This window comes from Macadamia integrifolia, chromosome 1 (assembly GCF_013358625.1).
Source record: "Macadamia integrifolia cultivar HAES 741 chromosome 1, SCU_Mint_v3, whole genome shotgun sequence".
Classification (NCBI taxonomy): Eukaryota; Viridiplantae; Streptophyta; class Magnoliopsida; order Proteales; family Proteaceae; genus Macadamia; species Macadamia integrifolia.
Window position 1 is genome coordinate 25,259,077 of NC_056557.1, and position 10,459 is coordinate 25,269,535.

General features: G+C 38.8%; 1 non-coding gene across 1 annotated transcript; it reads right to left on the reverse strand.

Annotated features, from left to right (window-relative positions):
• Nucleotides 1-6,940: 6,940 nt before the first annotated feature.
• Nucleotides 6,941-7,047, reverse strand: LOC122086795. Its single transcript, XR_006142536.1, has one exon. It is a non-coding gene; the product is annotated as a small nucleolar RNA R71 (small nucleolar RNA).
• Nucleotides 7,048-10,459: the final 3,412 nt, after the last annotated feature.

The window sequence follows — 10,459 nt, forward strand, 5'->3', positions numbered from 1 at the left end:
ATTTGATCCGAACAGGAAAGAGTTTAGAAAGTCAAATAGTGGATTCTGATGAGATAAGTTTCTTCTCTGGGGTAAGAATTCCTGAGAAGTTCAAATGGCAAATCGATAGATTTGACGATTCAGAAGATCCCAAGGCTCATCTTAAAGTCTTTCTCAACATTTCCAAATCATAGCAGCTTGCTGACAACTAGATGGAATAAGCTTTCATGTTAACTCTATCAGGGCCAGCACTGAGGTGGCTCACACAGGTGGAGTCGGACAAAACCCAGAATTGGACAATAGTGATGAAAACAGCCTTCACTAAGTAATATTCATACAACACCAAAGTGGATGTGAAGCATTGGGAACTTGAGACGTTGAGACAGCAGCCCAAAGAAGGATTCAGTACCTTCCTGATGAGGTTTAGAGATAAATTTTCTAAGATGGTAGACCGACCTTCTAAAGCAGAACAAGTAGAAATGTTGATTGAAAATCTGTCTAAGCCTTACTATGATGTTCTCTACTATCAACATCTGCAGACTTTTGATGTATTGATAGCCACCGACACACGTGTGAAGAATCAAATCCTAAGATATGCACAATATCAAGGATCCTCTCAAGATGTAGGAAAGAACACCAGAGTAAACCAATGTGGTAGGCGTAGTCCAGTAGTCAGTATCACCCATCACCACTTCACAACCTTTTGTATTACAAGCGGATGCTCCTATTCAGAGGGCTCCTCGCCCAAGGAGACAGTTCACGGATTTCAGGATGCTCGTGGCAGTAGTATATGAGAAGCTGAAGAAACAAGGATTACAAGGGACTGTGGCTCTAATGGTAATTAGTAATCCTCCCCCAGCTTGGTACAAGGACTATGAGTATTATGCTTGTCACACTCAGAAAGGACACACCACTAAGAGATGCATAGGTCTTCTATATGTGATCCAGGATTTTGTAGACAATGGGACTATTGAGGTCAAGGTCAAACAGCCTCCTAATGTCAATACCAACCCACTCCCTAATCATACAACAATCAATGTATTAGAGGAAGAATCAATGAAAAGTGATCCCACTCAACTTATCACACCCAGAGTTTGAAAGAATCACATGAATTCGCACGCCCACAGGAAGGTCATGAGTCAAAGGTCCAAGGTCATGAAGACTCCCAAAAGAGAAGAGTCATAAGAAGAAAAATTAGAATATCAGACATCCGTTATCCCTCATTCATCGTCAACAGGAGAATCCACCGTACCATACCTTCAACCTCCACCATACTACCAACCTCTGCCATACCATCAACCTCCACTATACCATCATCCTTCACCACAGAGAAGGAGGCCCATCATCATCTTACCACCCCCTATCTTCATCACAATATCCTACCTCTTACATCACATCATCCTCATATCACCCCACCTCATATCCCTCATCACCTTCATACCAATCCCATTCTCAAGGTTTGGTGGATAACCCAAAAGAAGGATGGATTGGTGGGTACAATTGGAAGGATATGCTTACCTTACTAGATTCTCCAAAGATGATCTCGTCAACAGGTTCAGTGAATGTCTTAGGGGAAAGTCAAGATGTTGATCCTACTTCTCTAATTCAGACAACCATACCTCGAGCGGACAGTCTAGAGACAATTGGAGAAGTCACAGATGACCTTCTCAGAGCAGTAACGACATTGGAAATAGGAGAACAAATTAAGGAACACACCTCCCTAATTGATATAGGGAGTGACAAAGAAAATGACATTGGAATATAAGAAATTGCATTGATTGAGAATGGGTCTTCCTCTAGCAACCCTACAACATTGATCTAGTTAAAGGACGCACCAAGTCCCCGAGTCCTCCTAAAAAGAGAATGGGAAAAACAGATAAGACTCATTTGGAGTTTATAGCTTCCCACAGATTTGAAAAGCCACATTTGTTCCCTAGTATAAGAACCATGAGCCCAAGAGCTACATAAACTCAAGCCTAGGCCCTTCAGAGGAAGGAGCGTGTATGCAAAGCAAAGAAGAGCACAAAGAATGATGGTCTGCATGTACTGCACCCGAATCAACTGCAACGAAAAGGTCCGTGATGGTGGTCAGAGATGTAACTGAGGAGCGGGGATAGCCTCCATCAATAGGCTTGAAAAATTGAACTTCGTAGAAAGAGGATTGAGCAGTCTCCACCATTTCTCACTCCTCAGAAAGTTATGCTTCAGAGAGCATGAGGTTAATTAGCTTGTATTCATGAAGAAGCAAGCAATTTTCCAAGAGAACAGTTGCACCATTGAAGAAATACCAATGACCTTCCTGGAAGAAGAAAATGGCCCTTTGCAACATCTACTCATCCATCGAGCAGTTGATCCGTTCTTGAACTAGACAAGCATTAGAGAGAACTTCAAGTTTACTCTTGCTATTGAGTCAACCAATCTGAGTACCATTGACAAAAGCATCAAGTCTATCGAGTCTGTTATTCAGTCTTCTGCTTATGTGTCTGTTTCCCCTCTTGAGGAAAGTCTAGAGTCCGTGTATGCCGAGTCTGTTAGTCTTTCTTTTATAAATGAAACTTCTGATTCCAAGTATGACTTTCCTCCATTTTTTGATGATGATCTTAATAAATATCATAACCTAATAAAACAATGCAAACCAAAGAAAACCCAATCCATCCATGAGGATACCAGATTTATTAATTTAGGAACCGATCACTGCCCTTGAGAGGTAAAAATTGGTATTACCCTGGATGATGAAGAAGCAGAACAGATGATCAGTCTTTTGAAAGAGTTTGATGAAGTCTTTACCTGGTCTTATGAAGATATGCAGGGATAGACCCCAACATCATGCAACTGACCTACCCCGAGGCAAAACCTGTCAAGTAGAAACTCAAGAGAATGTGTCCGAAATGGAGTGAAAAGATCAGAGAAGAAGTTGTGAAACAGTGGAATGCAGAGTTTCTACAAGTGGTAGAGTACCCCCAATGGTTGACCAACATAATACTAGTGCCAAAGAAAGTTAGTAAGGTACAAATGTATGTAGATTTCCAAGATCTTAACAAGGTGAGCCCTAAGGATGACTTCCCACTACCTCACATTGATGCATTGGCCGACAACACAGTGGGGCATGGTTTTCTATCATTAATGGATGGATTCTCGGGATACAATCAAGTGAGCATACACCCAGACGATTGTGAGAAGACAGACTTCACCACTCCATGGGGAACTTATTGCTACAAGGTTATGCCCTTTAGGCTAAAGAATGCTAAGGAAACTTATCAGAGAGCAGATACAGTCATATTGCATGATATGATGAACAAAGATGTGGAATTCTATGTGGATGACATGATAGTGAAGTCAAGGGATCGGCAGGGGCATATTCCTGTACTAAGACGATTCTTTGAAAGGATCAAGAAGTATCAGCTAAAGTTGAATCCTCAAAAGTGTGTATTTGGTGCAACAATAGGAAAATTGTTGGGGTTCTTGGTGAGTGAAAGAGGCATCGAAGTTGACCCTATCAAGACCAAAGCAATCCAAGAAATGCCCATGCCTCGCACTGAGAAGTAGATACGAGGATTCTTGGGTCACATTCAATATATCAGCAGGTTCATAGCTCAATTGACTACGATCTGCGAGCCAATCTTCAAGCTGCTAAAGAAGCATCAACCCGCAGAATGAAATGACTAATATCAACAAGCTTTTGATAAGATAAAAGGATATCTTATGAACCCACCAGTATTGACACCACCGATGGAAAGGGCACCACTTCTGTTGTACTTATCAGTGGGAGAATATTCCATGGGCTTATTGTTAGCACAAAAGGAGATAGAGAAGGGGGTAGAGCATGCCATATACTATCTCAGTAAGAAGTTCTTGGAGTATGAAACATGGTACACATCTTTGGAAAAAACTTATGCTGCACTAATTTGGGCAACAAAAAGGTCGTGACACTACATGGTAGCTTATCCAGTACATCTGATCTCAAGGATGGATCCAATCAAGTACCTCTTTGAGAAACCAGCTCTAATAAGAAGGATGGCTTGATGGTTGCTATTGTTATTAGAGTTTGACATCAGCTATGTTGCTCAGAAATCTATTAAGGGACAAGCTATAACCAATCATTTGGCTACCCACCCCATAGAAGATGGAAGAGCCTTGGATGATGACTTCCCAGATGAGAAAATCACAGCAATAGAAGAAAAAGACACAACTAATGAATTGCAGTTGTTCTTTGATGGAGTAGCAAATCAAAAGGGATGCGGTGCGGGAATATTGCTAGTAACTTCAGACGGCCTTTATATGCCTTCGTCATTTTGCCTTTATTTCCTCTATACCAACAATATTGTTGAATATGAAACTTATACCTTGGGACTGGAAACAGCCTTGACCATTGGGGTAATAAGGATGAAAATATATGGTGATTCATCCATTGTCATTTGTTAGATGCAAGAAAAGTGGAAGACCAGAGATAAGAAACTGAAGCAGTATTAAGAACATTTGGAAGAAGTGATTGGACACTTTGAGAAGATCTATTTCGAATACTTCTAGAGGGATAACAACCGATTTACTAATGCCCTTGCAACCTTAGCTTCTGATGAGCACAATAATGTGTGAAATCTTAGGGATATAAGTGTACATTTTACCCCACTTTGGATAGTACTGCTTTTATTTTTCTTTTTTTTTTAGTTTCCAAGTCTACAAGAGAAAGTGCTTAAAGTGAATCAAGAACCAATCAAAAGGTGGGACCCACTCATTGGTACCACATCCTTTCTCCTACAAAATCCTGAAGATTATTTTCTCTCCTTGCCACCTCACAAGATCTTGAAGATGCTATGCAGAGATTCCTTTCTAATTTAATCAAGATTGCAATATATTGGTGAATATTGTAAGGAAAGAATAGAATTTGTTAATTTTGGAAACAGATTCTCTCTTTCCTCACACAATATCTCAGAGAATGAGGATTTTTACCAAGATTTAATTTAATTTTATTTTCTTTATTTTCTTAAAGAAGACTTGTAGAAGGAAGGAGGCAAGACCAAAGCCCTATAAAAGCCCCTTCGTCCCCCCTCCTATTAATTATTATTCCCCTTAGTTTATTTTCTAGTTTATGCTTAGTTCTCTTCTCTCTCTCCCTCTCTTATTCTCTTTAGTTTTAGTTCTTCTTTATTTTTGCTTTAATCACTTTTGTAATAGCTTTTTATGTCAATTAATGCAAGCACTCTTTTATTCTTATTCAGCCTTTTATGTTTATGATTTATGCAATTGAGTTGTAATTTTTAAAGTTATAGTTCTAGGCTTAGATCTAGGTGACAAGTTCACGAGCCGTGGAGCATCTTTTTTTTTCAAGATTTGTTTTCTCTAGTACTAGAAATTTCAGATTTGGTTTATTCCAGATCTGGTTTTTAGTACTGGTAGTATCTCAAATCACCCAAGCTTTCAAGTTCAAGCATTGAAGTTCAAGTAAGTAGGCTCCCTCAGTAGTCTTCTCTCCCCCCTCTCATTCCCTCTTCTGACTACCCTTTCTTTCTTAATTTAGGATTTTAATTTCAGTCGTTACATTATTGTTATCCCTTTCCCCCAAGGTTCATGGCTAGTGTATGTGTTGGCTTTGCCCCTCCTAGCCATAGAACCATCAATTTATTGCTTTTATTTTAATTGTCTCCCTTTCCCTAAAGCCAAGTAGAGTACCCCTTATAAGAGTGACTCTCTGGTCAAGTAGGGAAGCTCATATTATGATGCATCCCGCAGGGCTAAGTAGAGAAACCTACTTGTGAGTCTCTCTCTCTAGCTTTTCCCCCTTTCTTTTACTTTATTTTTATTTCAGCATTTTTTTCTTCATTTATTATTATTATTATTTTTTAAATTACGTGGGTTGTTTATTTTCATTTATTTATTTATTTAATTTTAATTTCGTGGCTTGTGTCTTTAAATTCTTAGATGATGAATGGTTATGACGTTATTTTAGATACATATGTTTAGGACGATAATTAGAATTAGATCACAACTATTAATCGGTTCACTTTCGCATTATTAAAAGAAATAAAAAAAATAAAGTGACTGCTCTCCCAGTGTTCGACCCATAGCTACACTGATCCGTACGCTTGCGATTATATTTAAAATCTCAAACAATTTTTTGACGTTGTTGCCAGGGAGATAGTTTCATGTTATTTTTCGCTTTCTTTTGGTAAATCGGAGTGCTTTGTTTGCTTTGTTTTGTTTTTTCTTTTTCTTTTATTGAATTTCTGAGAAGAACAACTTGCAATAATAGTTGTATCGGTGGAGGTTGCCATACCTCACAGTATGATAAAGACAGGTTTCGCCCTGTAGCAGTACCTCAGGAATTGACCTGAGCAACCCCGGATCCTTGCCAGTAAGCTCTCAAAAAGCCAAAAAAAAAATTAAAAAAATAAAAAAATCATTAAAAAATCATAAAAAAAAATTTGCTATCCATTCTTTTGTACTTGTCTTACTCTAGTTGTGGGTAGTTTTCTGTTGCATGAGTGTTAGGTGGGTACGTAATACTAAGAATCAGTTAGAAAGAAGAGATCCAACAAGTAGTGACCCTATACGTTTGCTCTCTTTAAAACCCTTCAATATGGGAGACCAACAGCAAAACCCTTCACCTAAATCTCTGAAAGATAGGTTCTACCCTGCTAGAACAGCCCAACCTTCCTGCATAGTTCTACCATAAGCCCAGGGCAATAATTTTGAACTCAAATCTCAATACATCACTATGTTGCCCCACTTCCATGGGTTGACCTCTGAAGATGCATACCTATTTCTAAGGGAATTTGAAGAGGTATGTGTTCTAATTAAGATCCAACAGCTTTTTAATGATGCTGTTAAGCTTAGGTTTATCACTTTTGCATTGAAAGACCAAGCTAAGAAGTGGTTGAATGGGTTACCCACAAATTCCAAAACCTCATGGGAACAGTTCACAGTTGTCTTCCTTAAGAAGTTTTTCCCAACTCACAAGACCAATAAGCTTAGAAGTGATATCCTTCAGTTTAGGCAAAAGCCTAGTGAGTCATTTTCCAAACTTATGGAGAAAGTCAAGGATCTACTCCAAGAATACCCTCACCATGGCCTAGACCTATGGAATTTATGTCAAATAATTTATGAGGGTATTGATTACCCAACTAAAAAAATGATAGAGTCTATGTGCCCTGAGGGATTCACAAGAAGGAAAGGCATGGGAATTCTTACTTGACTTAGCTGACAAAACCCATGAGTGGGAATCAACCCAAGAGAGTGAAAGAACCATAGGAGGAAAAGGATATTTCGTGGATGGAATAGTAGCCAAGGAAGCCCATTTGGATAACCTAATCAAGAGAATTAAGGCTATTGTTCCTAGAGAGCCATCATCAGTCAATTTGGTTAAGATTTGTTCTTGGTGCCAGTCCCCTAGACATCTCCTAGAAGAATGCCCTAACACCTCTGGGGCACTTCTAATGATAGTGTTAATGCCTTATACCAGAATAATCCATATAGTAACACCTACAATCCAGGATGGAGAAATCACCCAAATTTCTCTTGGAATCAGGGCAACCAAGTAGGGCCTTCCAATTTCCATAATCAAGGTCAACCTGGACTCCAAAGGCCTCCCTGTGCACAACAATCTTTTTCCTAAAATGCTTTTCCTAGGTCAAATGTAGGACCTCAGGCTAGTTTTCCTAAGGCCCCTCTCCTATCATCTTATCAGCAACCCCTAGGGTTTACCAATACTGGAGAGGCAAGTAAAATAAGTGACTTGGAAAAAACTATGGCCCTCCTCATGACAAGCCATCAAAATCTTACAAGAGAACTCACTCAAGTTGTCTCAATTATGCATGAGAGGGAGAAAGGAACTTTACCCAGTCAACCAGAGCCTAACCCTAGGCATCATCAGCTTATTAGTTCACAAACATAAACTAATGCACCACTGAATGTAGTATAAGGTCAGACCCAACAAGGGCCCTCTAACCAATGTAATGTTGTTTATGCCCTTAGGAGTGGTAGAGAGTACCAATAGAGCGTTCCTAAATCTTCCTCATCTATTACTTATGTTAACTCTCCTTCAAAGGATACAAGTGTGCCTCTTGTTTCAGGTTCATCTGATGAACCTAAAGATTTTTCTGAAACTAAAGATGATTTGGTTGAGGAAAAAAAAATGATTCTTCTGAATAGGGGCAAATCCCTAACAGTCCTTATGTTCATCCTGTCCCATTTCCTAATCGCTTGTTAAATAAAAGGAAGACTGCTTCCATGGACAAAATTTTAGAAGTCTTCAAAAAGGTAGAAGTGAACATCCCCCTTTTGGATGCCATATCCTAGATCCCGGCCTATGCAAAGGTACTAAAATATTTGTGTACTTACGAACGTATCACTAGTGTGCCAAAAAAGGCGTTCTTGGCAGGTAACATTAGTTCCATAATTACTCAGCCTATAGTAGCCAAGTAGAAGGATCTAGGGAGCCCTACCATATCTTGTGTCATAGGCAACACCTAGATTGAGCATGCCTTGACCTTGGCGCAAGTGTGAATCTTTTACCTTACCATGTGTACAAGCAACTTGGATTGGGAGAATTGAAAGCCACTGGAACTACTCTACAATTGGCAGATAGGTCTGTTAAAATTCCTAAAGGAATGGTTGAGGATGTCTTACTAAAGGTGGGGGAATTTATTTTCCCTGTTAATTTCATTGTGTTGGATACCAAGCCCTTCTCAACCAAGGCTGAGATCCCAATAATTCTAAAAAGACCATTCTTGGCTACCAGTAATGCATTAATCAACTACCAGAATGGTTTCCTAAGATTATCTTTTGGTAACCAAACTATTGAGTTTAACATGTTTAGGATAGGCAAGCAACCACATATGGAAGAAGAGATTAATATAATTGAGGATTTTCTGGATTTTTTTGATGATTTAATTACCAACTTTGATATTAATTTTGATTTAGAATTCCAAGAGTGTATGGATGAGTTGGATAATGATAGTGAAAATTTCTTTTCTAAAGTCTTAAGTCTTCACACACCTATGGAGCCCTTAGGACCCCTTTCCAATTCTATTCCCAAACCTTCCATAGTTGAGCCCCCTAAGCTAGATCTTAAGAAGTTGCCATCTAATTTGAGGTATGCTTTCCTAGGGCCTAACCAGACTTTTTCTGTAATAATTTCTTCAAATTTGACTTCTAGCCAGGAAGAGGAGTTACTTAAAGTGTTAAAAGATAATAAGGAAGCCCTAGGTTGGACCATGGCTGATATCAACGGTATAAGCCCTTCTATTATGCAGCATCATATACATCTTATGGATGATTCCAAACCATCCTCGGAACCCCAAAGAAGAGCTAACCCAGTGATGATGGAAGCTATTAAGAAAGAGATCCTAAAGTGCTTGGATCATGGAATAATTTATCCTATTTCTGACAACCAATTGGTAAGCCCAGTTCACGTAATGCCTAAGAAGTCTGGTGTGACTGTAGTTCTCAATTCCAATAATGAACTAATTCTAACCCGTGTCCAATCTAGGTGGAGAGTGTACATAGACTACAAGAAACTTAATGTGACAATCTGGAAGGACCACTTCCCATTGCCATTCATTGACTAGATGTTAGAGAGGTTAGCTAGACATGAATACTATTGTTTTCTTGATGGATATTCCGATTATAACCAGATCCCAATTGCTTTAGAGGACCAACATAAGACAACTTTTACATACCCATATGGAACATTTGCTTACAGGCGTATACCCTTTGGGCTTTGCAATGCCCCTACTATGTTCCAACGATGCATGATGAGCATATTTTCTGACATAGTCAAAAAATTCTTAGAAGTATTTATGGATGACTTTTCAATTCATGGGAATTCCTATTCTGAATGTCTTCATCATCTTTCTCTAGTTTTGAAAATGTGCATATCTAAGAATTTGATTTTGAATTGGGAGAAATGCCATTTCATGGTTAAATCTGGTATTGTTTTAGGCCATGTAATATCCAAGGAGGGAATTAAGGTAGATAGAGCCAAAGTAGATTTAATTGATAATTTACCACCTCCTCAATCTGTTAAGGACGTCCGATCTTTTCTAGGGCATGCGGGCTTCTACAGAAGGTTTATTAAGAACTTTAGTCAGTTAGCCCGACCTCTCACTTCATTACTTGCCAAAGATCAAACTTTTAAGTTTTCTAAAGAGTGCCTAGAATTCTTCAAACAACTTAAGAAGGAGTTGACCAATGCACCCATTGTTCAACCACCTGTTTGGATTGAACCTTTTGAAGTGATGTATGATGCTTTGGATTTTTTCATAGGAGCGGTTTTGGGTAAAAGGATTAATAAGTTGCCCACTGTCATTTATTATTCTAGTAGGACCTTAAATGATGTACAACTCAATTATACAACCACTGAAAAAGAAATTTTGGCGGTTGTGTTTGCATTAGAAAAGTTTCGGTCTTACTTAGTTGGTTCACATCTGGTGGTGTATACTGATCATTCTGCTCTTAGATACTTAGTTCAAAAGAAGGATGCCAA